Source organism: Vicugna pacos, chromosome 6 (assembly GCF_048564905.1).
Source record: "Vicugna pacos chromosome 6, VicPac4, whole genome shotgun sequence".
Taxonomy (NCBI): domain Eukaryota; kingdom Metazoa; phylum Chordata; class Mammalia; order Artiodactyla; family Camelidae; genus Vicugna; species Vicugna pacos.
This window is the reverse complement of record NC_132992.1, coordinates 48,835,318-48,859,373: the sequence shown is the minus strand read 5'-3', so window position 1 is coordinate 48,859,373 and position 24,056 is coordinate 48,835,318. Positions and strand designations below refer to the sequence as shown.

Genomic DNA, 24,056 nt, shown 5'->3' with positions numbered 1-24,056 from the left:
TACAATAAAAAAGTCACATCTGATGTTAGTTTTTATCTTATTTATCAGTTCACACCTTCATCACCATGACATCAACTTTTCAGGTGTTTTTGTAACCCTAGAATTCCATGGATTGGATGAATTAAGGCATTAAAGTAGTCCTTCCAGGATAGGCTGACATTTCCAAGTTATTTACTGATCAACTGGCACTCAGAGCATATTTCCCTGTTGAAAAACTATATTGTAAATGATAGTTACATTCCCAAGCCTATTTAACCCATGATGTAACTGAAATTCTTGAAAATATTAAATAAAATATAAGAAAACATTGTGACATCATTTTTTCAGTATCTCAAAATGTATGTGAACATAGAATATGTTAAAAGAATTTAGAGAATACTTTTCTGACACTTTCAACATTAATAAAGAAGCAGATGTGTAAAGAAAGCAAGGTGTTTTAAACTTTTTTCCAAATAGCAGTGCCTGTGGAAAAGTGGGTTTGACTGGAAGATGACGAAGTGGACAGAGATGTTGGAGGAGATTCTGAAAGAGATTTTTGGCATTTTTTAAGGAATTTGGGGCTAAAAGGCACTGTATCTTAACCAAGTATAATTTAACTTCAGTTTTCACTTTTCCTTATTAAAGACATATCCTTATCACTTCTTCCATGCATATGACTAGATTAAAAACTTTTTTCGTTTGCTTTTAGTGGAAGAAATCGAGTTCATAAATGGAATAAATCCACAAGCCTTTAATTCAGAGACCAATAACATTTACTGTACTCTTAAAGCAAAATTTCTCTATTTAATTTTTGATTCATTATATATTAAATACATGGGCTTCCTTCTCTCAGTAGGTTGACTCTCACTGTCTCTATCTTCCAGCCCAGTTTCCCATCCCTTCTCTTCCCTCTCTTGATCAGTTTCCCAGAAAGAACATAAGAGATCAATGATTTAACTTTCTTATACTAATTACCCACCTGCGTTCTTTTTTTCTTCCCAATAGCTATGTCACTGTAGTATTTCAAATTTCTTACTTGTACTTTTAATTTTTCTGTAAATGTAAATAGCATTTTAAAATTCCTTATCTGTAACTATTTATACCCTTCTCTTTAACTCCCTTCACTACTTTCATCATCTAATTTCTATTATTTGTTCTTTTACATTATCAAGGATGATAACTGTGGCAAAAGCTGATCATTGTCACCCAATATCCATTCCTCTCCTCTGCTTTGGTAATAGAATTTCTGTTTTAGCTGGACAGATGGCTGCCCAGAGTAGAAACGATCTTTCTCAGTCTCCTATAATCAGGTGTGGCTGTGTGGTTGGCCAATAGGATATGAGAAGTGTCCAGTGTGACTTCCAGGAAGTGTCCCTAGAGGGAGAAGCCACATTTTCCTCCATGTCTTCCTCCTTCTTGGTATCTGGAATGTGGACATTATGTCTGGTGCTTGAGCAGCCATTGTGGGTCCTGAGGTGAAAGGCCCATGTTGGTGGTAGAAGCCTGGGTCTCTCCTGACAGCACCATACCAGCCCTAGACAGCTTATTTTCTGAATTTGTTCACAGGAACCGACAATGAGCTTCTGCCATGTTTAAGGCACCAGTATTTTTTTCTCACAGTTGAACGCAATACACAATAATAGTTACATTCTGTTTTGTAACTAAAATTAAGTCTCCTGTGATTAGTCTATAGGTTGATTCAAAATATTGATAGCCATAAATAGTATTCTCATAATTATAATTGGGTGAATATTGTTCAACACATAGTTGAGAACAACTTCTCCTCCTCCACCTCCTCCTTCTTCTTTGGTGTATATCTGCAAGATTAGCCTATTTTTTTTTTTGCCCCACTCTTATTCCCAACTTTTCCAAAAAAGCGTCTGTTTTATTTAGTCTCTGTTTCTCTCATTCCCTCAGAGATCTCCTCCTAGAGCCCTGTATCTTCCTGTTCCAGCTTTGGACTTGATGGTTTCTAGACCTGCTGAACAGCTGTCATATTGAGACATCCATTCAATGCTTTTAGGAAAAGTCAGTTAATAAGGCCAAGTGTGAAAATGACCTCTGTCATTCCTCACTTAACACATTAGTTGTGGGGAAGTAGCTGGTATGGGAATCTCTTTTGTTTCTGTAAAATGCTTTTATGCGCAATTACCCCATTACTTACTTTGCTTTGAACATTATCTACCATTCCTGTTTCTCTGATCATTTCTATTTTCTAGCACAATGCCAGGCTAATCCAAATCGTAGACTTTCATTTTGTTTTCTTTCTATTTTGGATTCATGAACTTCTGTTTTTCTTTGTAGGTTTGTTTCTTTACTCTCTGTATTTCTGAGCATCAGTACAATAGGTTGGCCAGATGCATGGTCCCTATGAGTTAAGCAGCCTGGGTGTCATCCATTACTGTTTAGCTGTAAAATTTTAAACAAAGTAGCAGTTACTGACCCTCTCTCTAGATCTCAATTTCCTCATCTGTACAATAGGGATAGTATTAGCACCTACTTCATAGATTTGTTGTAGAAATAAGTGAGTTAATCCATGTTTAGTGTTTACTGCCTGGAATATAGAAACAGTCAGTGTTACTTGTAGCTAATACTATTAACAGTAGCATTAGAGAGTGAATTGGCCAAGGTCACATGTATGAGAGCCTGAGTTCAAACCCAACCTGGCTCCAGAGCCTGAGTGTTTTTAGGGGGGAGGGAGGCGGAGGGATAGGTGGGGTGTGTGTGTAGGGGGGATTAGGTTTATGTATTTATGTATTTAATGGAGGTACTTGGGATTAAACCCAGGACCTCATGCCTGCTAAGCACACACTCTACCACTGAGCTGTGCCCTCACCCGAGAGCCTGAGTTTTTAATAGTCATGCTTTGCTGTTTTGTGTGGAACACACAGCTTGAATGTTTCTGCTGGGGAATCAGCTGCCATCTAGATCAGTAGTTTGCAGTTATGTGTGTGTATGCTTTGTGGGAGGTGGGAGCTTAATGTTAGATGAGGAGCAGAATACCCTTGAGGAGACTCTTCTAAGTACACAAGTCTGGGACTCCTGAGGAAGTTTGATAAGCCCTTGGGAATGGGCTGTGGTTGGGATGTGTCTTTTGAAAGAGCTTCCCTTGTGATCTGATGCCCCTTCTGGTTGAGGAAACTGCTTTGGAAGAAGTTCCTATATGTTGCTGAAGTAGAATGAGTCTACTAACAGAAATCCTAGGAAAACATCCAAGAAGAAAGTCAAATGAAAAGAAAGACAAATGTTTGTAGGCTCTGTGGAAACATCCATAGCAATCACACATTTTCCCCCATACTTTTATTGCTGTGACTCATATTTCTACATGCAAAACATACTTCAGCAGCCACATCACTCTTTTTTTTTTAAATTAAGCTAGTTTCTATTCAGCTAGTCTCTCCCTCTGATAAGAGCTTTAGTTAGCTCTTACGGTACCAAATCTATATATATCCCCCCAATGCTCACTGCTATAAATTACCTTCAAATATGTAATTCAACAACTAAAATAAAATGAAATAAAATAACTAAAATAAAAAATTTCTGGTACTTCAACAAGGCATTGTCACATTGTACCTTTATCCTAAACTGAAATCATTAAATCAATGTCACATACTAAATATATAGATTTTAAACAAAATTTTTCTTTTATTTTAATATAAGGAGTTAAGATGCAAATACCTTAAAGCATGACTGAAATAAAAAAATGAATGCATATTAAACACTCACATAAGACTTACTATATATTGGGGACAAAGTACTTTATATTTGTAAATTTATTTAACCCTTACACCAATTATTATATGCTGAATTTTGCAGATGAGGATATGGAAAGAGGTTTACATGCCCAAGTTGCTAGTGAAGTGAGGGAGCTGGGGCTTGAAGTCAGAAGTGTCTGGCTCCAGAACCTGTGAGCTGAACCATACTGCCTCTCCCTAAACCTAAGGAGAAAAGATAATGGAAGAGGAAGCCTGTGACAGATACCTTAAAGATATCATATGTTGAGCCTAAAATAAATTGAACACTCTCTCCTTTATTATTTTTAATATATTTTTGTTTGTAGAGGGTTATAACTATCTAAATTTCAATCATTTAAGCTAAATTTTTTTCATATAGGACACCTTAGCTCCTTATGTCATCCCAGGGCATCTCTTTCTCCCTGCTCTCCCTCTCCCCCTGTTACTGAACCCAAACTCGTTCTGCTCACCACAGGACAAGCCAATAAATCTGGAGGTGAGGTGCTAGGGCAAGGAATAACAACTTTACATGGAAAGCCAGCAGATCAAGAAGATGGAGGGACTAATGTCCTGGAGAACCATCTTCCCCACGTTAGAATTCAGGCTCTTTTTATACTAAAAAGGGGATGAGTTGTGGTTGGTTGTTACAAATTTCTTGGTGTCAGAATTCTTTGTTATTATTGCTGTCCACATTGTCAGATCACAATGTTCCTGTAAACTTCCAACAAGACAAACATTATTCTCTGTTCTGCAACTGTTTATCTCTATGTGAATGGAAAAGTGTTATACACTTAAAGGTCAGAGCCTTGAGAATGGGCTCTCCTGGATATTTCAGGCAATAGACATCATTCTTTTACAAAGGTACAGAACCAGCATGACTAAGCACAGGAAATGGAGCACAGGGTTAGAGCCAAAGGAACAGATCAAATGTGGAGTCAGATTTGTTCTTCCCTGCTACACCCCAAGAGGCTATGAGGTACTGTATGAATGCAGGGGTGAGCGGTAACAGCACTGTCCCACTGCCTTACTGAAGCTGGAGGGCATGGACAGTTGCAGCACTGCCCCACTCCCTGGCTGGTGCAGGCAAGTGTGAGTGGTTGCCTAATTCTCCCACTCCCAGCCAAAGCTGGTGTGTACACACAGCAGGGCACTCTCCTGCTGCATTGCTGAAACCTGTAGGGTGCACAGTCAAGACATTTTCTTGCTGCCAGCTTAGTTTTATTTATCTTTCCTATTGTCTTTGTAGTCTCTGTTTCATTCATTTCTGCTCCAATCTTTGTTATTTCCTTCCTTCCACTAACTTTGGACTTAGTTTGCTCTTCTTTTTTCAGTTCCTTGCAGTGTAAAGTTATGTTGTTTACTTGTGATCTTTCTTTTTTCTTAATATAAGCATTTATGATAATAAACTTCTCTCTTAGAACTGCTTTTGTTGCATCCCATATGTTTTGGAGTGTTGTGTTTCCATTTTCATTTCTATCAAGATTTTTTTTTATTTCTCTTTTGATTTATTTTCAACCCATTGATTGTTCAGGAATGTGTCACTTAATTTCCGTATGTTTGTAAATTTTCCAGCTTTCCTCCTGTTATTGATTTCTTATTTCATATGCGTATGATCAGAAAAGATGCTTGCTTTTATTTCAGTCTTCTTAAATTTGTTAAGACTTGTTTGTGGCCTAACATGTGATCTATCATAGAAAATGTTACATGTGCATTTGAGAAGAATGTGTATTCTGCTGCTTTTGGATAGAAAATTGTTTATGTCTGTTAGTTGATGTGGTCCAATGTGTAATTCAAGCCCAGTGTTTCCTTATTGATTTTTGGTCTAGATGATCTATGCATTTGTGAAAGTGGGGTATTAAGGTCCATTGATTGATTGATTGATTGATTGATTTGAGGTATAGTCAATTTACAATATTGTGTCAATTTCTGGTGTATAGCACAATACTCCAGTCATATAGGAACATACATATATTCATTTTCATATTCTTTACTATATGAAATTGAATTAGATATTGTTACTATAAGATATTGAATATAGTTCCCTGTGCTATACAATATAAACTTGTTGTTTATCTATTTTATGTGTATTAGTTAGCATCTGCAAATCTAGAACTCCCAATTTATTCTTTCCCACTCCCTTCCCCCCTGGTAACCATAAGTTTGTTTTCTATGTCTGTGAATCTGCTTCTGTTTTGTAAATAAGTTCATTTGTATTTTTTTTGTTAGATTCCAAAGATAAGTGATATCATATGGTATTTCTCTTTCTCTTTCTGGCTTACTTCACTTAGAATGACATGTACAGGACCATACATGTTGCTACAAATGGCATTATTTTATTCTTTTTTATGGCTGAGTAGTGTTCCATTGTATAAATATACTACAGCTTCTTTATCCAGTCATCTGTTGTTGGACATTTAGGTTGTTTCCATGTCTTGGCCATTGTAAATAGTGCTGCTATGAACATTGGGGTGCAGGTGTCTTTTTGAACTAGGGTTCCTTCTGAATATATGCCCAGGAGCAGAATTACTGGGTCATATGGTAAGTCTGTTCCTAGTCTTTTGAGGAATCTCCATACTGTTTTCCATAATGGCTGTACCAAACTACATTCCCACCAATAGTGTAAGAGGGTTCCCTTTTTTCCACATCCTTTCCAGCATTTATCATTTGTATACTTATAGTCGTTTTTTATTACTGTATTGTTTTCCATTTCTCCCTTTAGGTCTGCCAATATTTGCTTTATATATTAAGGTCCTCCAATAATTTGCATTTTCAGTAAGTTCCTACATAGTGGTGATTATACAGCCCAAGACCACACTTTGAGAACCATTGACCTAAACCCATGGAGATGAGATGGTAAAAAAATATATTAGCATTTAATTTCTAAGGATAAGCTTAGTAAGAATTTGTAAGCAATTAAAGATATTTATAGATCTGCATATTTTTTAGCCTATCCATTATATAATTTCTCTGCATACGACTTGGCTGTATTTAGCCTGGACTGTCCATCTCACTCTCCTTCCCTCACTCTTCAACTTTGATAACACTGTTGCTGCTCATTTCTTCTTTGCCTATTTCTGTCCTGATTTCCCTTCCCTTAGCTAGGTTTCATTAGGTACATTTGGATAACTTTCTGCCAGATATGGGGCCACATTTCTTGGCTCCACTCCAATTGTCAGAGCTCAGAGCCTGGGAATCTATAATAAAGATAATACATAGATACATAGTTGAAGTCTAATTTCTGATCAGTGGTATGAGGTGACTTAAGGTTTAAGATGATTGTTAAAGCACACAACCTACCTTATTCTTGGGACTTCTTTAAAATATAGAGAAGGAATTAGAAAAAATTATAAGCCACTACAACAAAGGAAATGGAAGAGGAGGAGTAATGAGTGGTGAGAGAATTCAGTGAAAGCAGATTGACTGTACTGCCTGGTGAGCTGAGACAAGAAAGCCTCATGTAAAAAGTGCTGCTGTCATGGGGGGAACACGTTTTTCCAGGGAACCAGATAGACCTGGGCCCTAGAAACGCCAAATTTCAGTAGAGCATGGGACTGGTATGTGGGGCCTAAAACAAAGGGAGTGACTGAAATTTTGCAGACAAAAGATAAGATGCCCCTCTTCAGCTCAGCAAACATTAAAAAAAAAAAAGGAGTCTTTTCCCCTTATTTACATATAGGAATTGAACACACTGGAGAAAATCAAAGTTGTTAGCAAGGTCCCTGCATTCACACTCTCCAGCTACTCAGTATTCACAGCCAGATTTCTTCTTGGCAAATTCTTAGTAACTATAGACATCCGAGGATCACCAGAAATTTGAGAAAACTGGAAGAAAGAAAATAACCAGGATATATAAATAGCAACATATTTTGGAGAAAACAGAGCAGGGCACAGAAGAACTTTAAAACATTATATTACGTTCTGTAATTAGTATCTGTGAAGACTTGGATTTGGAAAGAATGCTCCCATCAAACAGGAAGAGAATGGTAGTTAAACAATTTACGAGAATAAGAAAAAAATCTCTTGGAAGTTAAAAAAAACACGTAAAAATATAAATAGAAAACATATTAAAAACCAAGTAGAAATCTAGAAAATGGATCAAAAGATAAAAAGGGCAGAAACTATGAGAGAAAAGAGGCAGAAAGTCTCAATCTGGGAGCCCTGTCGCAGAGCTGGTATTGCTCTTCAGTGTCTGTGAGGTTCCTTCCTCTGTTGACTCACTGCTCTACTGTGTTTCCCAGCCTTCACTGCAGTTCTGAGTTCTGGGGGAAGTGAAATATGTTCTACAGTTGGACCCTAACATCTGTGAGATCTTCCTTGCTCCCCCAGATGGGTACATACTAGGTGGGTACAGAGAATCCAGCAAAAGGACTCTGAAGCTCTTAAGGGACATGTAGTCACTAGATGGAAGGAGCCTGGCTGCCTGAATCACTGATTGGAGCAGACCTTCCCTGTCCCACCCCCTGCTAGTTGTCTCCCCACCAAGCTGCATTACCTTGTTACGTCAGTGAGAAATACATCCTGGGTGTGTTACATTACTAAGATCTTGGTGCTTTTTGTTACAGCATTTAGCCTATTCTGCTAATACAGCTACTGACTACTATGAGTTCCATGAGGAGAGAACAGATAAAGAGAATGGAAGGAAATTATCAAAGAAATTATAGGAGAGATTTTTCTTAGCATTGAAAGACATGTCTTTATATTGAAAGAGTCCAGTAAGAGATCAACAGCATAAATGAAAAATATGGCTAATGCCCAGAAATAGTACTGTGAAGTTTTAGAGCACCAGAGTTATGTGATGAATTGTGTACCCCCCCAAATTCATATGTTGAAGTCCTAGTTTCCAGTACCTCAGAATGCTACTGTATTTGAAGAAAAGGCTTTTAAGGAGATAAATAAGTTAAAAATGGGATTGTTAGGGTAGACCCTAATCCAATATGACTTGTGTCCTTCTAAGAAGTGGAGAATAAGACACAGATAACACAGAGGGATGACTGCATGAAGACACAGTGAGAAGGTGGCCATCTGCAACCAAGTGAGACCTTGAAAGAAAATAAACCTGCTGACCCCTTCATCTTGGGCTTTTAGCCTCCAGAATTTTGAGAAAGTTAGTTTCTGTAGTTTAAATCACCCCCTTTGTGGCATTTTATTAAATCCTAGCAAACTAATACAACAAAAAATGAGATCATAAGTGCCTCGGAAAACAAAAACAAAACAGGTCACCTGCAAAAAGAATGAGAATCAGACTGACTTTGGACTTCTCTTCAGCAACACTGATTAATTGAAGACAATGGGGCAGTTCCCTTCAAAGTTCTAAGGAAAAAATAATTTCTAATCTAGATAGTTATACTCAGATTAGGTGTTAGTCAAATGTGGTGACAGAATAAAGATACTGTCAAAGACAGAAGAGCTCCGAATGTTTTATCTCACACACATGATTACTTATGAAAGTTATCTGGAGATATATTTTATCAAAGAAAGATGTAATTCCAAAAAGAGGAAGAGATCAGCTTCAGGTAAAATAGGCCAACATAGAAGAGGGATGAAGAAAGGCACCAGTAGAGGTGTGGGCAGGGTCAAAGTTCAGCTGACAGGGTCCAGATGTCCAAGTACTGATTCTATAGTGCCTGAACAAAGCCCCACTGCCCACTGATCTAAGGTTGGCAGTTTTGAAAAATAAAAATATATCCCATGAAATATTTGGGATATACTTTTACTAAAAAAATTACTCATTTTTCTGAAATTCAGATTTCACTGTGAGTCCTGCATTTTGCCTGGCAACTCTAGTTTTTGTGTTTCTTAGCACCTGGCATGATGTGTGGCACTAAGAGGCACTCATTAAGCAGTCAGTGAAATGTCATCCAGAAGGATTCTGCCCTATAGGGGTGATGGAGAATTTATCAAATAAACAAAAAAACCAATTGAGAAACTGTAAGGGACTATGGAGGGGCTCAGAATTTCTAGCTCTTCCACTGCTTCTGCATAATTTCAGAGACAAAGTGTGTGACAGACGCATCTTATAAAGTTCACATTTGTTTATTCATGAACATTTACTTCATCGGCAAATCCTTTAACACACTCTGAGTCTATAATATACTGTATGCATTATTTGCTCCAAATCTAACATTTAACTTTGCAACATAAACTTTTATTTTTGGAATTTCTGCTTAGTATAAAATTTCTTGTATTGATGAATTCTCTCAAAATATTTTTAAAGTATTTTGTGCTCTGATACATGGATTTGGAAGTTCTGCATAAAGTTCTATAATATTGAAAAAATGTCACAGAAACAAAATCTAATCAGTAGGGGCTAATTTTCATGTACAGTTTGAAATAACTACAGTTCTTCATTTTAAAGAAATGTATTGCAACAGAAACCTTACTGTGTTTACCCTTCAGAAATAAATTTCTTGGCTTTTTTCTTGTTTTGAAGATGTGGTAAAGTGATAAATTAAAATTCACAGCTTATCAGTGAGTGTGACAGAAGATTTAAAACAGAGGAATTTAAAAACAAACCTTTATATTTCAAAAAATGTAAGAAGTGCTTCTTTATTAATTTTCCACAGTTAGTTTTTTTCTTTGGGGATAAAAACCCACATTTGATCTGCATTTGATTGACTGCAAGACAAAAGTCAAGTTGGTCTAATTTAAAGTGACTTGCTCTTATCATACGATGTCATCTCTTATTTTCAGCAGAGATAGAAGAAATTGAGTGAGAAAATTGAAAATCATTTTAATGCTCCCCAAAGAAATTGTAACATGAGCTGGAACATATGGGTAATTTGTGAGGTAAAGTCAGTGATGGAGGCTAATCATTTTCAATGTAATTTTTGTGGCTGAAGTGTTCTAAACTAAGAAAAGCTTTCTTTTTTTTCCTTTCCTTTTCTTTTTTGGAGACAACACTCTGATCAGACCTCTTCAAACTTTGTTCATTTGGAACTGAGGTATTGAACAAGCATGAGATAGGATAAAAGGCAACTCTATTTTGCCCACTGCTGCTCCTTTAAAATTTATTTAGTGGAATAATCTCTCCTTTTCCCTGAATGGAGGACTGGTTCCATTACTTTTTTGCTCACATTTAGGTAAGAGACTGTACTAAAGTCACTTTAGGTCAAAACCAGTCTCAGTTCAAACACTAGAATGTCCACTACCCAACAGTGATCAAAACATTGATAAATTTTCTCTTCCCAGTAGGGTCCATCGATTAGAATGGGGAGGGCCTTTTTCCTTCTCACTCCATTAATATTTCTCCTCCTTTCCCAGCTTGCTAACTGTGTTTTGACCCTCCAGTGTTAGGCTCAGGGGAAAACGGGGTTAAATTTTAAGTGGTTGGTGCAGTCTCTACCAGCTACAATTTTCAGTGTCTAGTGCAAAATGAAATGTAGGGTCCCTTGTTCAAAAAGCAGGAAAATTGTCTTTAAAAGCCCTCAGATATAAAGCTTCTTTCTTCCATAATCTCTTTCTCAACTTGTCATGGTGTTTTTATTTGCAATTTAATGTCATTCTAAGAAAAAAAAATTAAAATTATCATTTTATTGTTCATCTGTATATTTTGAAATGGCAGTTTTCAAGGCAAATATAAGAGCATTTCACTTGTATGCAAAATCCCTGAAATTACATAGCTTGTATTTTGTAGCTGCCACCTGTACAGAACAATGGAAAGGCTGCGCAAAACTCACTCGGCTGCTTTTATTTCACTTCTGGATACATGTACATCCTACTAATGCCTTGTACTTTGTGCTCACTAATAAGTAAGGGAAGACTGAAGGACAAGGAACTGTGAGTCACACTGTCTTTCCCTTTCCTTCTGTGTCATCACTTTTAGCACAAGTGGTTAGTAAATTCAGGGAAACAAAATGTGTAAGAAAGAATTTGATTAGGGCTCTTTGGTCATTTGTATTTTTTAGAATGCCGTTGCCTGCTCTTTGTGTTTGAAGTATGTTCTGATTAACATAAAAGGCGTGGCCTCTGGGCTCTGTCAGCCACCTCAGCTTACTCAGTTAGAGACACATCTACCGTGTACACATGTGAGTTTCACTGAACTCCCACCCATCGTGGGTCCACTGGAATTCTTTGCTTGTGAGACATCATAAATCCTCTGCGCAAATGAGCAGGAAGTGACAGACACACATCATCCCATTGGAGTTATAAAATGCTAGTTCAAAGAGAAAGTTATTAAGGATCTGAATACCCAGAGCATTAGATAAAGCATGGAGCCCTTCTGAGCGCAGGGTGCTATGTAACTGCACTGATCTCACGCCATGAAGCTGATCCTGAGTACACTCGTCCTCTGTACATAGTCTCTTGCTATTGGAGTCCCATTTACCCTTCCAGGTAGTTGACTTAGGCAGGCTATCAGCTGACTCCTGTGAGGCCGACATCTGGACTACATTCAACACTCACATATGGTTTGGCTGCAAATACAGCTACCTTTCATATGCAGCAATGACTCACCTTTGCTTTGCTCCTAAAGCAGCTCTCCGAGCCATCCTAGGGAGACCACTGACCTTTGTATCCTAAGCTGCTAGAAGACACAGCTCTGTCTCTCCAGGTGGTCTCACTTCCCTCTAGGCTCGAGGTGAAGGAGCAGAAACCTCTCCATCCTTTCTTCTTAGTGATCTGATGAGTTAGAGCTCCTAATACAGCATCCTTATCTTTCTCACAAAGTCCTCTCTCCAACTCTACTTTTTCAAGTATTTTATATCTCCCTCTGGGTACAAGCCAGACTTTGATCTGGCTTTTGGTTAATGTCTTGAAAATCTGCATACTTTTTTTTCCCCCTAAAAATCACTTTGGTATCTGATGTCTATCCTACCTCAGTGCCTCAGCTGAAACTCCCAAATTAAACATTCTGTTTCATGTAAATTATCATACTGCAGTGCAAAGCATGCCATAAGCATAGGTTTGGATAAGTTGAATGTTTGGTCATTTTGAGTTTCTTTGAGGCCATACAAAATTTGCCTATGATGCCTATGAATCTCCTTCCAGAGGACAAGATGCCACTAAGCTTTCAATCTGTCTTGAAACTCATAAAATAAGGGCACTGATTAAAAGCAAGCTTATTAGATGTTGGTCTGAGAAATTCAAGCATTTTCTCTCTATATATTGATAGCTCATTACTAATGCTTCACCTAAGACCAAACTATTTGTATGGAGATAACATGCTGCAGGGGAAAAACAGAGTTCCAATCGCAGAGAGATCTGGATTCTGTTTCTCCTACTTCTTATTTCATTACCTGTGAAAGTCAGGTAACCTTCCTAAGCTGTAATTCCTCATCTGTAAAATGGGAGAATAATGCGAACTTTCTTGGGTTATTTGATGATATTATATGTGTGGAAATTCCAAAGACTCAACCAGTTACTTGCCCTGATGAACATGGTCATTTGGTGGAGAGTTTTAAGTTTATTTGATGGAGAAGTATTGTCGTTTAAATAGTCACTGACAGCAGCCCCTTCTTATAAGAGTAGTGTATATTGCCTTTGCTTTAACACAAATCTTTTTGACGGGGCTATTTGTTTATGAGAATATAGGCCTCAGGGTATGCACCAGAATTTGAAGAAATATGAGGAGAACTAAAGTGCCCTGTGTTATAGAGTAAGAAATTTAGAGTCTAACACAAGCATAACTGTAGTGTCACATCTATCCCTGTCTCTTACCCAAGCAAACATATGTCATTAGGTGGTAGTGAGCAATGTAATTTTTCAAGAAGATGGAAGGGTGTCTTAAATCTCAGATGAACAGCAATTTCATTTCGAGAAAGCCCATCAGATAGACTTATTTTTATCTGCAGAGTGGCCCTCCTCAGCCTCCATATAGCCTCTAGCTCCTGGTTCCAGGCTCTTCCAAACTCCCAAACTTCCTTATGTCCCTTTTCTTAAGCAAAGCAATTTAGCTTTGCCCAAGTTTTTCTGATTTTGCATCTTCATAGTCTTCACTGAACTCTTTCTTCAAGTATGTGAAAAACCATTACAATGAAAAATTATGTGCTCAACAGAAAAAAGGTCTTTTAACTTCTAGGATTCACTCTCCTTAGAATTTGTAAATTGTGAATGTTTGTAGGCTTTTCATCATTTTTTTTTCTTGTCAGAGGAGTTTCCAGGAATAGCTTAGATGTAAGAGAAGATGGCCTGGAAAGCTGTGTAAGGGGGCACAGAACTTCAACTGGCCCATATGGCACTTTGTGCAGCTCCAGGCAGATGTGGTCCTGCTGCAAGACATGAGCCCCAGATTGTGGAGCAGAAAATGAGCTGAATTTTAGTCCCCTACTCACCCCTTTAGCCAAGCATCCTTGTGCAGTGAATAACCTGCACAACTGTATGTGGTGGCTCTGGAGAGGGAGGAATAAAGTAGCAAGTAGAACCTTTGGGAACGGTGACTTGTGAGACGTTGCTGATGCCTCAGGGGCTGGAATAATTTTAAAGGCAGGATTGGCTAATGTTCAATTGTAAAGATATCTGCTGAGAAGCAGTATATAATTTCACTTACCCTGGAGCCATCAGTAAAGCTGTCTACTAATTAAGTCTTGAGTTGGTGGTACTTTGAAAAGTGGAGGGATAGAGTCTGAGTTCGGGTGATACAGCACTTACTTGAGGTAGAGAGACGACTGGGGACTAGAAACAGCGGTAATGTAGGGGTGATAAGGAGCAGTCTTCAGCCTAACCACCCTTTCACAAAGATCCTGGAGAAGTGTGCTTTCATCACAGGGGAAGGCTGGTGCTTCCTTTCTATGAGTGGAGTCCATAACTAGATCATAGGGTATAATGCTGAAGAGCATGAACTCAGACCACTGGAGTCATAACCCAGTGTGGGGGGTGACCCCCAGTGGTCCCCATCTTCTGTGTTCATACCCTGTGTAATCTCCTCTCTTATAGGGTGGGCTGGATCTGACTACTAACTTTTAGGACACAGAATATGGCAGGTTGGAGGTGATGTCACCCCTGAGAGTACGTTATAAAAAGGCTGTGCCTTTAGTCTTAGGCACTCCCCTTTTATCCTTTCTTACTTGCTCTAAGGGGAGACAGATGGCTGCCAGATTGTAAGCTACTTTATGGAGAGGACCACGTGACATGAAACTGAGGAATTTGCTGGCCTATAACCAGCAAAGAACTGAATCCTGCTGACAGCTACATGAATGCGTTTAGAAGCAGATCCTTTCCCAGTTAACCCCTCACGTGAAACCTCAACCTTGGCAAACATCCTGAGTACAGTCTATGAGATAACTTGGGGTGGGAACACTCAGCTTCACTGCTCTATCAGTTATCTGTTGTGTACCAAGTGATCTCAAAACTCAGTGACCTGAAAAAAACAGTAACATTTATTATCTGTAGTTGCTGCGGGTCAGGACTTTGGGAGGCGTCCACCTGGGTGGTTCTGGCCTGAGATTTCTCAGGAGGTTATCATCAAATGCTGGTTGGGGCTACTGTCCCCTCAGGGATTGACTGAGCTGGAGGTTTCACTACCAAAGTGGATCAGTGACGTAGCTGGCTAGTTGATGGTGGGTAGGAGGCCTCAGTTCTTTGCCACCTGGCCCTCTCCTTGTGACTTCTTGTGTGTCCTCACAGTATGGCGTCTGGCTTCCCCCAGAATAAGTGATTAAAGAGAGTAAGGTGGAAGCTGAAGTTGTTTTAATGACCTAGCATCAGAAGTCACACCATTACTTTTACCATAGCTATTGACCCTACAGACCATCCCTGATCTAGTGTGAGAGGGAACTGCCCAGGGGTATGACTACAGAGAGCAAGCTACTTGACCTTTGACTGGTTGCCCAACATTGCTAAACCTTAGTTTCTCCCACTTTGAAATGGGGATATAATGGTAGCTGTGTTTTAGGGTTTTAATATTTCAGATATTAGCACTTAGTAACCACTACATGCAAATTCTTTCTCAGTCTAGTTTAGTTTAGTAAGTTTTCTAAAAAGGATTTGTGTGTCACTAGAAGATGATGGGTGTTTCCAGTCCAGCCATCTTGAGTTAGAAGCGAGCCTTATGTGTGTCCTCAATAAATGTTTGCTATCTTCATCGTTATTATTACCAGTTATGAAGATATTACTGCTTATACTGCATAGCTGACCCATCTTTCTTAACACAGTTTCAGAGGGATTCCATAGATGATTTGTTATATGATCATCTTACAGCTGAAGTTCACTGGGAAGCTATCTAATAGCAGCTCTTGATTAAACCACATTTAACACGTTATGACCTAATAAAATATTCAGGCTGGTGAGACTGCCTCATTACATGCCACAGAAATTAAAAGTGCAGCTTCTAATATAAGTGTGCTGTCCTTAATGTGCTACTAGAGAGCTTTTCGCTGACAGGGTCAACAGAATACAGAACATGCCTGATCCACACTATCTACAGATCAGTTCAGACATTCTGAGTCCTGTTTAGACTGTAAGAGGGGTGTATTATACTTGCTTTCAGCCTCACAAAGGCAGAGTACAGATTCTGCAAGAAAATGGGATATAGTTTTAGGAATAATTTGGTTATAAAGAGCAGAAGTTCAATCAAGCTTGCTAAAGAGTAGGTGCATTTATTTTACATGTTCAAAAAAATCTCACAGATTGCAGCTATTGGAAATAGCCGTCTCTCATGAGACTGGAAATTCATCAAGTGATCTCTCCTTCTCTCTTGCCACATGGTCTCCATCTCTCACTTTGGGATCTGTGTGAAAGGCAAATTCTAAAATGCTCTATAGTGACCACTCCTTCCTGGTATTCATGCCTTTATGTCATCTTTCTTCCCTTCAGTGTGGGCTGAACTTACTGACCCACTTCTAAAGGTGGAAGTAGTGGGATGTCATCTCTGAGGTTAGGTTGAAAAAGATGATGACTTCAATCTTGGGTATATTTACTCTTTCTCTCTCTCAGAACACCTGTGCTGGAAGAAGCAACATGCCATGGTTTCAGTAGCCATATGGAGAGGCCCAGATGGTGTGACAGAGAACTGAGGTCCTCAGCCCAACAGTCTATGAGAAACTGAGGCCCTCAGTCTGAAAGTCCGTGAGTAACTAAAGCCTACCAATAACCACATGAACTTGGAAGTGGATTTCTTATCCCCAAATGAATTGTTGAATCTTGATATGGTCATAGTCCTAGCTGACAGCGTGACTGTAACCCCATGAGACACTCTGAGTCAAAACTACATAGCCAGACTGCTTCTGATTGTTGACCTCCAGAAACAGTGAGATAATAAATGTTTGTTATTTTTAAGCTGCTAATTTTGGGTGTAATATATTATGTAGCAATAAATAATGAATACAGATTTTGATGCCTAGAAGTCGGTGCTGCCATAATGAAAACCTGAAATGTAGGAGTGGCTTTAGAACTGGGAATTGAACTAAGTGTTAGTGAAATTCTAAAGTGCCTGAAAAATCTGTTAATAGAGGCTTATTGGTCTCTTATAAGACCCTGAGGGTGATTGGTGGCAGAAACTGAAGAAAAAGGGAATCCTTGTTATGTAGTGGCAGAAAACTTAGCAACATCATGGCTTGTAGTAATGTGAAAAGTAGAAAATGCACTTTGTGAATTCGGTGATCTAGCTTAGCAGTTTTCCAAGCAAAGTGTTGAAAAGTGCTGCCTGGTTTCGTCTTGCTGTTTATAGTAAAATGGGAGAGGAATGGATTAAATTGAGGTAGGGCTGTGAAGTACAAAAGAGCCAAGACTTGATAGTTTTGAAAATTCTGTTTTTCCAGATGGCAACTGGTACCAAAATTAAGAAATGGCTTTTGATCAAAGATCAAAACAGAACAGTGTTCTAAAGATGAAGCAACCGACGTGACTGTCAAAACTTCTGTTAAGATCTCAGAAAGAGCAGAGGTCATGCTCACAGTCATAAAAAGGGCCCTTTAAAGAGATTGATGGTATATCTCACAGATTCTCTCAGTGAAACAATAGTTCTTCTAGGAAGCTGAGGTCTTTCTGCCTCAGCCAAGGCTCAAAGGAGAGAAGAGCTTATTTCAAGATTTGTAAATGTGACTTTTATCTAATGGAGTAAATCCCAAGATGATTCACAGGAGACCCACAAACATCTTAAAACATTGCCAGCTTGGACTCAGGGAAATAGAGGCAGTGTGGAAAGAGGAGAGGCTTTTGGACCCCAGAATTATACTGGAAGGAAGGAGACTGTGAGAGCTGTTTTGCTGTAAACATATGCTAAACTTCACAACAAAAGGAAGACTCAGAAGGCAGAATAAAGAACTGAGAAGGTAAAGTTGAGTCAGGGAAAATTTTTCCCAGGCCTTGAAATCTAATCAAGGAACATCCAACCTTTGGCCAGCTGGATTTCAGAACTACCATGGACCAATGAATTCTTTGTGTATTCAGTTTTTTCCCTTTTTGACAGGTATGTATATATATACAGCAGTTTTTCAACACCTGTCTTCATTGCATGTTGTGTGTGTGTAGGAAGTGGGGGGAGATGACTTGTTGATCAAGAGGTATGCAATTTGAGGAGCTGTACTTAAGAAACTACACTTGAGAAGCCTCATCAACACCCAGACCTAATTTGGTTGACAGGATTCCAAACTTCAAACTCATACTATAATGGGATGAAACCTTTGATGCTTTGGGAGGAGATGAGGGAATTTTGCATGTAAGAGCAATGTGAACCATTGGGGTCCATAGGTGTCAACTGTGGTGGGCACCACCTAAGATGGCTTCCAATGATGTTCCCTCTTAGTATTGCTCTTGTTATGATCTCTTCCCAGAATGGGCTGGACCTAGTAAATCACTTCCAATGACTATAACACAGTCAAAGGGATGGGATGTCACTTCTGAGATTAGATTTCAGATAGACTTGGCTTCCATCTTAGATGTGTATTCTCTCTTTCTTTCTTGGATCACTGCTACCAGGGGAAGCAAGTTGCCATATAGTGAGGATATCTATAAAGAGGTCCATGTGGTGTTGCAAGGAACCAACCCTCTTAAGGGGTTCACCCCAGAAGGAACTGAAATGTGGCAATAACCATGTGAGTGAGCTTAGAAGCAGATCCTTTGGCCCTAGTCTGGTCTTGAGATTCCTGCAGTCCCAGGTGACAGCTTGTCTACAGTGTTAGGAGAGGCCCTGAACCAGAACCACCCAGCTAAACTGGCCCCAGATTCCTAGCCCTCAGAAACTGTGAGATGATACATGTTTGTTGTTTTATAACACTGAGTTTTAGAGTAATTTGTCATGCAGCGGTAGATAACTAAGAGAGTGTACTTTCTCTTTCTGCAGACTGGCTTCTCTGCTGACCCACTGCTTTCACACGAGATTGCTCTGCTTACTGATCATAATTGACTAGCCAGTTAATTGTGGTCTCCGGATTCCAATTTTAAATTTTTGGAGAAAGAATCTCATTGTCCCGGCTTGGGTCAGAGGTTCCATCCTGATTCTATTTCCTTTACCCAGAAATGGTGGAGCATTGAGTACATAGAGCTGCCTTTTCCAGGCTTTTGGTGAGTTATGTGCTTATAAAGACAGTATCGAGGGAATGATGGGCCTTTTTAGAATTGCTGCTTTGAGAAAAGGTTCCCCTAAACTGTTTTTGTGTCTGGCAAAGTGAGCATGATTATTCATACATAACACAGTGAATTCAGGGGCTATAACATATTCAGAAGATTCAGTGAAAGTGCCATAGGATGATATTAACAGTGGTGCTTTTAGTTATACATACTAAATGGAAGTTAATGCTGGTTGCAACTCAGCAGTAATTAGTAAAGCTATTTGCACAGTATTTTCACTAAGGCAGTTGAGCTGACCACATTTTTTCCAGGCATAGCTGCACAGGTGATGGCTGGAGCTGTTGAGTGAGTGCATTGAGTGACTCCTTCAGGGAGATGTTCTCATTCATCAGGAATGATTCAGAAGTCTGTTTGGAAGGAATTGGCTTACACCACTGTGATGGGGAAGGAAGACTGCTGTGTATGCCCGGGGGCACTAGAAGTTACAGCTAACATTTTATGTTTCATTGGTGCTTTCTAGTTGCAAACTGCAGTGATTTTTTTTGTAGAGTAGGTTGAACTCAGAATTGTATTACAGTAATAAAGGACTGTCTTGTTGAAAGCCCTTTTCCCTTTTCTGCTTGATTATTGTTACCTTACATTGCACAGTGACTGAAATGTTCTAGAGGAGACTGTAAATTGTACCCTCAGATAGAAGAAAACCCACCCACGTATATGCTTTAGTGTTAGGAAAGTGAAAGTGAAAGAAGATTTGAATAAAATATTTAGAACAAAGAAGACTAAATGTATCACAGTATCAAAATGGTTTTGAATGTGAATATGTGTAGAATAATATTCACCTCTAATTGACTACCTAGTCGTTTCTGTAATTTTGACACTGAAGCTTATACAGTGAGGTTAAGGCACAGGTGAATGTGCACACCTGCCTCCTGAACTCTGGGACACCGGGTCAGGCACCAGTAGTCCCAGTTCCTTGGGGGCTCCTAGGCATTTATGACTGTTTAATAATTGAGGAGAAAAAAGAGACTGCTTTAAATATTGGGAGGGTTGGGGGACAAAGATGTTGCTCCGAGGTGGGAAAGAGTTGAAGGAATGAGCCACTTTTCAAACACAGGAAGGCTGAGAGTGTGGCCCAGGGAGGCACCACCTGAAGCCACCCCTGGCCCAGCCTCCTGAGGAACTTGGTGTTAGTTTTGGTACAGAGGGTTTTGTAAAACTGAAAGAGTAGAGCTATATGTTAGGACTGCAGGATCAAAGCTCATCTATGTTAATTGAAAGAAAGTCATCTTTTCTGCTCTTCATTTGGGGCAGAATATACAGTAAACTTTCAGCAGATCTGGTGCCATTAGGCAGCTTTGAAAAAGTGCTGGCCAAGACAGTGGCATCCTGAGCTTTATAGGGTTGCATGAAAGGGATGAGAGAAGGGGACTAACCAACCACACCCATCCTTCTATCTGGTTATGGTGATGTGATCCAGTTTCCTTCCAAAAACCTTTTTGTGTCAATTCTAGCTGGGGGTCTGCAGGAAGAATGAATGGATAAGTTAAATGTAAAATTAAAATAAAAAATCTGAAACCCCATACTCTTATCCAATAGTCACCCAGACCTTTGAAGTTGTCCCTCGAGGGGCTGACATAATCTGGAGAAAGAATAGCTAGGCTTGCCCTGTGGAAGACTCTTTTTCTAATTAGAAATCGTGGATTCTCATTCAAACCACTAAGATCCCCTGTCAGCAAATGGAATTAGGCTGCCATATTGATGTCCACATTTGCAATATTTGTATGAAGCAGTAATGGGGCAGCCTAAACATGGTCTGTGCAGAGCAAGCAGATTTTGTATATGTGAAGGCAGCCATTTTTCCAAGGTTGGGGCAGGCTGGCACTCAGCATCCAAGCAGTTAGCCTCCTTTAAGTCTCCTCTCATTGCATGCCCTATGGGCGCCGTCAGTTTGCATCCAGTGGCAGCAAAATTCTCATTCTTTCTCTTGGCATGATTACGAGACAATTCTGGAGAGAGACTAGAGAGAAGATAGAGTGCACAGCCCACATTTTTGTTCTATAGATACCACCACTGAAATGTGCTTGTGAGTTAAGATGCTGTACTTCCCACTGCATTAGGCAATAAAACGCTAAGACAGGGCACCTTTGTTAAGACTAGAAAGAAAAAAACACTCCGACACAGTTCAATTATAGCAATGGTTCTTATGTTAAGATCACCAAGGGAGCTTTAAGAAAATCCTTATTATCTATAACAATTAATCCAGAATCCAAGAGTATTTATTAAAGCCTCTCCTGGTGATTTCAATGTGAAGTCAAGGTTAAGATTACTGAATTACAGTCTCAGTGCTCCTTAGAACTGCAAATATGGAACTCAGAAATATGTACCTAATGCTACCCCTATGAAGTCACATTTCCAATCTCTCAGATAAAATCGACTTGTCCTTGTGGCTGATAGTTTCATCTGAATCTATCTGTCTGTCTGTCTATCTATCTATCTATCCATCTGTCATCTACCAATGTATCTACCTATCTACTTATCCATCCATCCATCCATCTATCTTGGAATGGAAGGACGTGGCTATTCCTTGGAGAATCTTAAATGAAAAGGTGAACCAGATATATGTAATTTAATAGGCAATTAGTCATTAAAGATTTTTAGCTGGCAAAGAAACATGGTTGAACTTGCCTTACAAATTATCTGAAAGCAGTGGATTTCGTGTTGGGAGAGTGGACCAGGTCAGACCAGAAAGGGGTTTATTTTGCAATAGTAAGGTGAGAAGGAAGAGAGTCTTTAAGATTTTGATGATGAAAATGGATAAGAGACTAATATGAGAGAAAGAATGTTTACAAAATAAACATATATTTGCTTGACTGAAAAAATTAGAATGATTCAAGGAAAATTTGGCTGAGTAAATATTTGGAAACCACACGGGGGTTTCTTCTGTTAAACTCAAGGTCCTTTTCGGGGCCAGCCTAATCTTCCCCATTCTCCTTTTCCTCCTTACTGCACCCCCACGCCTCCTGCCTGGCTTCCCTCCTGCTTTCAAGCTGCTACCACTCAACTCATCCCTTGGATTTTCCAAGACTGATCTTGGAGTGGGACACAGTCCTTTGTTCCTTATTGCACTGGAAGGCGAGCACCCAGGCCCTGGAAATTTTTAATATTTTATTGCATATCACTGTGTATAGTCTTTTTCACGAATGAGGACCTGGGCATCATTCTTTTCACTGTTTTTACTCAGCCCGATAGCAATTTCCTTATCAGTTATCTAGTGCCACAACAATGCTGGGTGACAACCACCCCAAACTTAATGACTAAAACAATACATTTATTTAACTCATGAGCTTTCAGGTGAACTGGGTGGTTCTCTTAGTCTTGGCTGGATTAATTCACGTGATGACTGATCATGACTGGGATCTTGCACAGGTTGGGTGTTAGATGGCTCATTGTCTAGTCTAGAAAGGCCTTACTGGGATGGTGGAGGGTCTGTTCCATGTCTCATCCTCCAGCAGGCTGCCTGGGCATATTCTCGTGATGAAGGCAGAGGAGTAAAAAACAAGTGGAAATATGTAAATGCCTTTTCAAGCTTCTGCCTGTTAACATCCAATGGCTAAAGCAAATGACTTGGTCGAGCCCAGAAATCAAAAGTGAGACAGAGTACTTTGGCCAGAGAGGATGAAAACTACAGAGTTACAGGGCAAAGGCAGGTGTACAGGAAGCGGGGTGAAGAACTAATGTAATCAATCCTCCACAGTCCTTTTTCTCATTCTCTCCATCACTTAATTGAAGGGTCAGCCTTCCGCCTTGTTTATACTCAGAGTCCTTATGGAAACAGCTCAGGGGAGATTCTGTTAAATCCTTTGTCGTTATTCTTAGATTGATATATTAACCCAACTTTCTAAGTCCTTGGTAACAACAGCAACAACAACAACAACAAATCTAATGATAGTAATAATAACAATCAAATCTTACTCTGTAACAGCCATCATTCAGATTTCTTTACTGGCATTATGGCATTATTTAGTCCTCGTAACTACTCTTTTAGGAATTGCTATCCCTTTGCAACCACTTAGCATTTTGATGAATGAATTTTTTTATTAACTATTTTGAAAGCAGATCCCAAGGAATGAATATTTTAATAACTGAGATGTGGGAAATTAGCTTTATTGACAATACTGACTTTGTATGAACAACGTAACCTTGCATTAATAGACTGCATTTATAGGGAACTGAAATTAATAAGATATTCTTAGCCCCTGCCCCAAACTATAACCCACCCCGCTCTCCCAACTACATGATTTATCCATTGACTTTACTTTTCCTTTATTTTCTCATGTTGATAAAAACTTTTTCTAAATTTATGATGATATACAGAACTTAACAGGTTGTATAAACAACACAGCAGAAAGAGAGAAGTTCAGTTAGAATATTATGAAAAATTTTTCCCCATCGTCTTGCAGGAACCATAAAAAATGGGTAAAGGTAAGTTTTATTCATCTGCAGAAGCATGTAATATGTAACCACAAGAAAAAATCAGTAGTATTCTGAACATACATTTCACATTTCAACTCAGGGCATCTATCAAAACAAGGAGTAAGATTAGATTCATATAAAAATGTTTTATGACTCTGCAATTCCCCACCTTTTCTTCTACTATGGGTTGTATTGGGTCTTGGTGAAATTTGGTTCAGGTGCTCAGTGAATACCAATAGAAGTTCGCTGAGAATTACCCCAAGATGATGGTATCATTTAGAGCCATAAGTGTGCCATGGAAATGCATGTTCCAGATTATTAAATTTTATCACTTTAAGAGCCAAATTAATTACTTTTTATATTAACCATTTTTTGAAGGAAAACTAACACAAATGTGCTATTTTTCTGCTTCCTGAACTAAGCATACCA

General features: G+C 39.0%; 1 long non-coding RNA gene across 1 annotated transcript in view; it reads left to right on the top strand.

Moving 5' to 3' along the window:
• LOC116280959 (uncharacterized) overlaps positions 1–19,654 on the top strand; it is a 135,148-nt gene extending 115,494 nt beyond the window's left edge. The window contains exons 3-5 of the long non-coding RNA XR_004190361.2: positions 16,581–16,712; positions 17,405–18,054; positions 18,928–19,654. This is a non-coding gene — a long non-coding RNA (uncharacterized lncRNA). The remainder of the gene's footprint in view (positions 1–16,580; positions 16,713–17,404; positions 18,055–18,927) is intronic.
• The last annotated feature ends 4,402 nt before the right edge of the window (positions 19,655–24,056 follow it).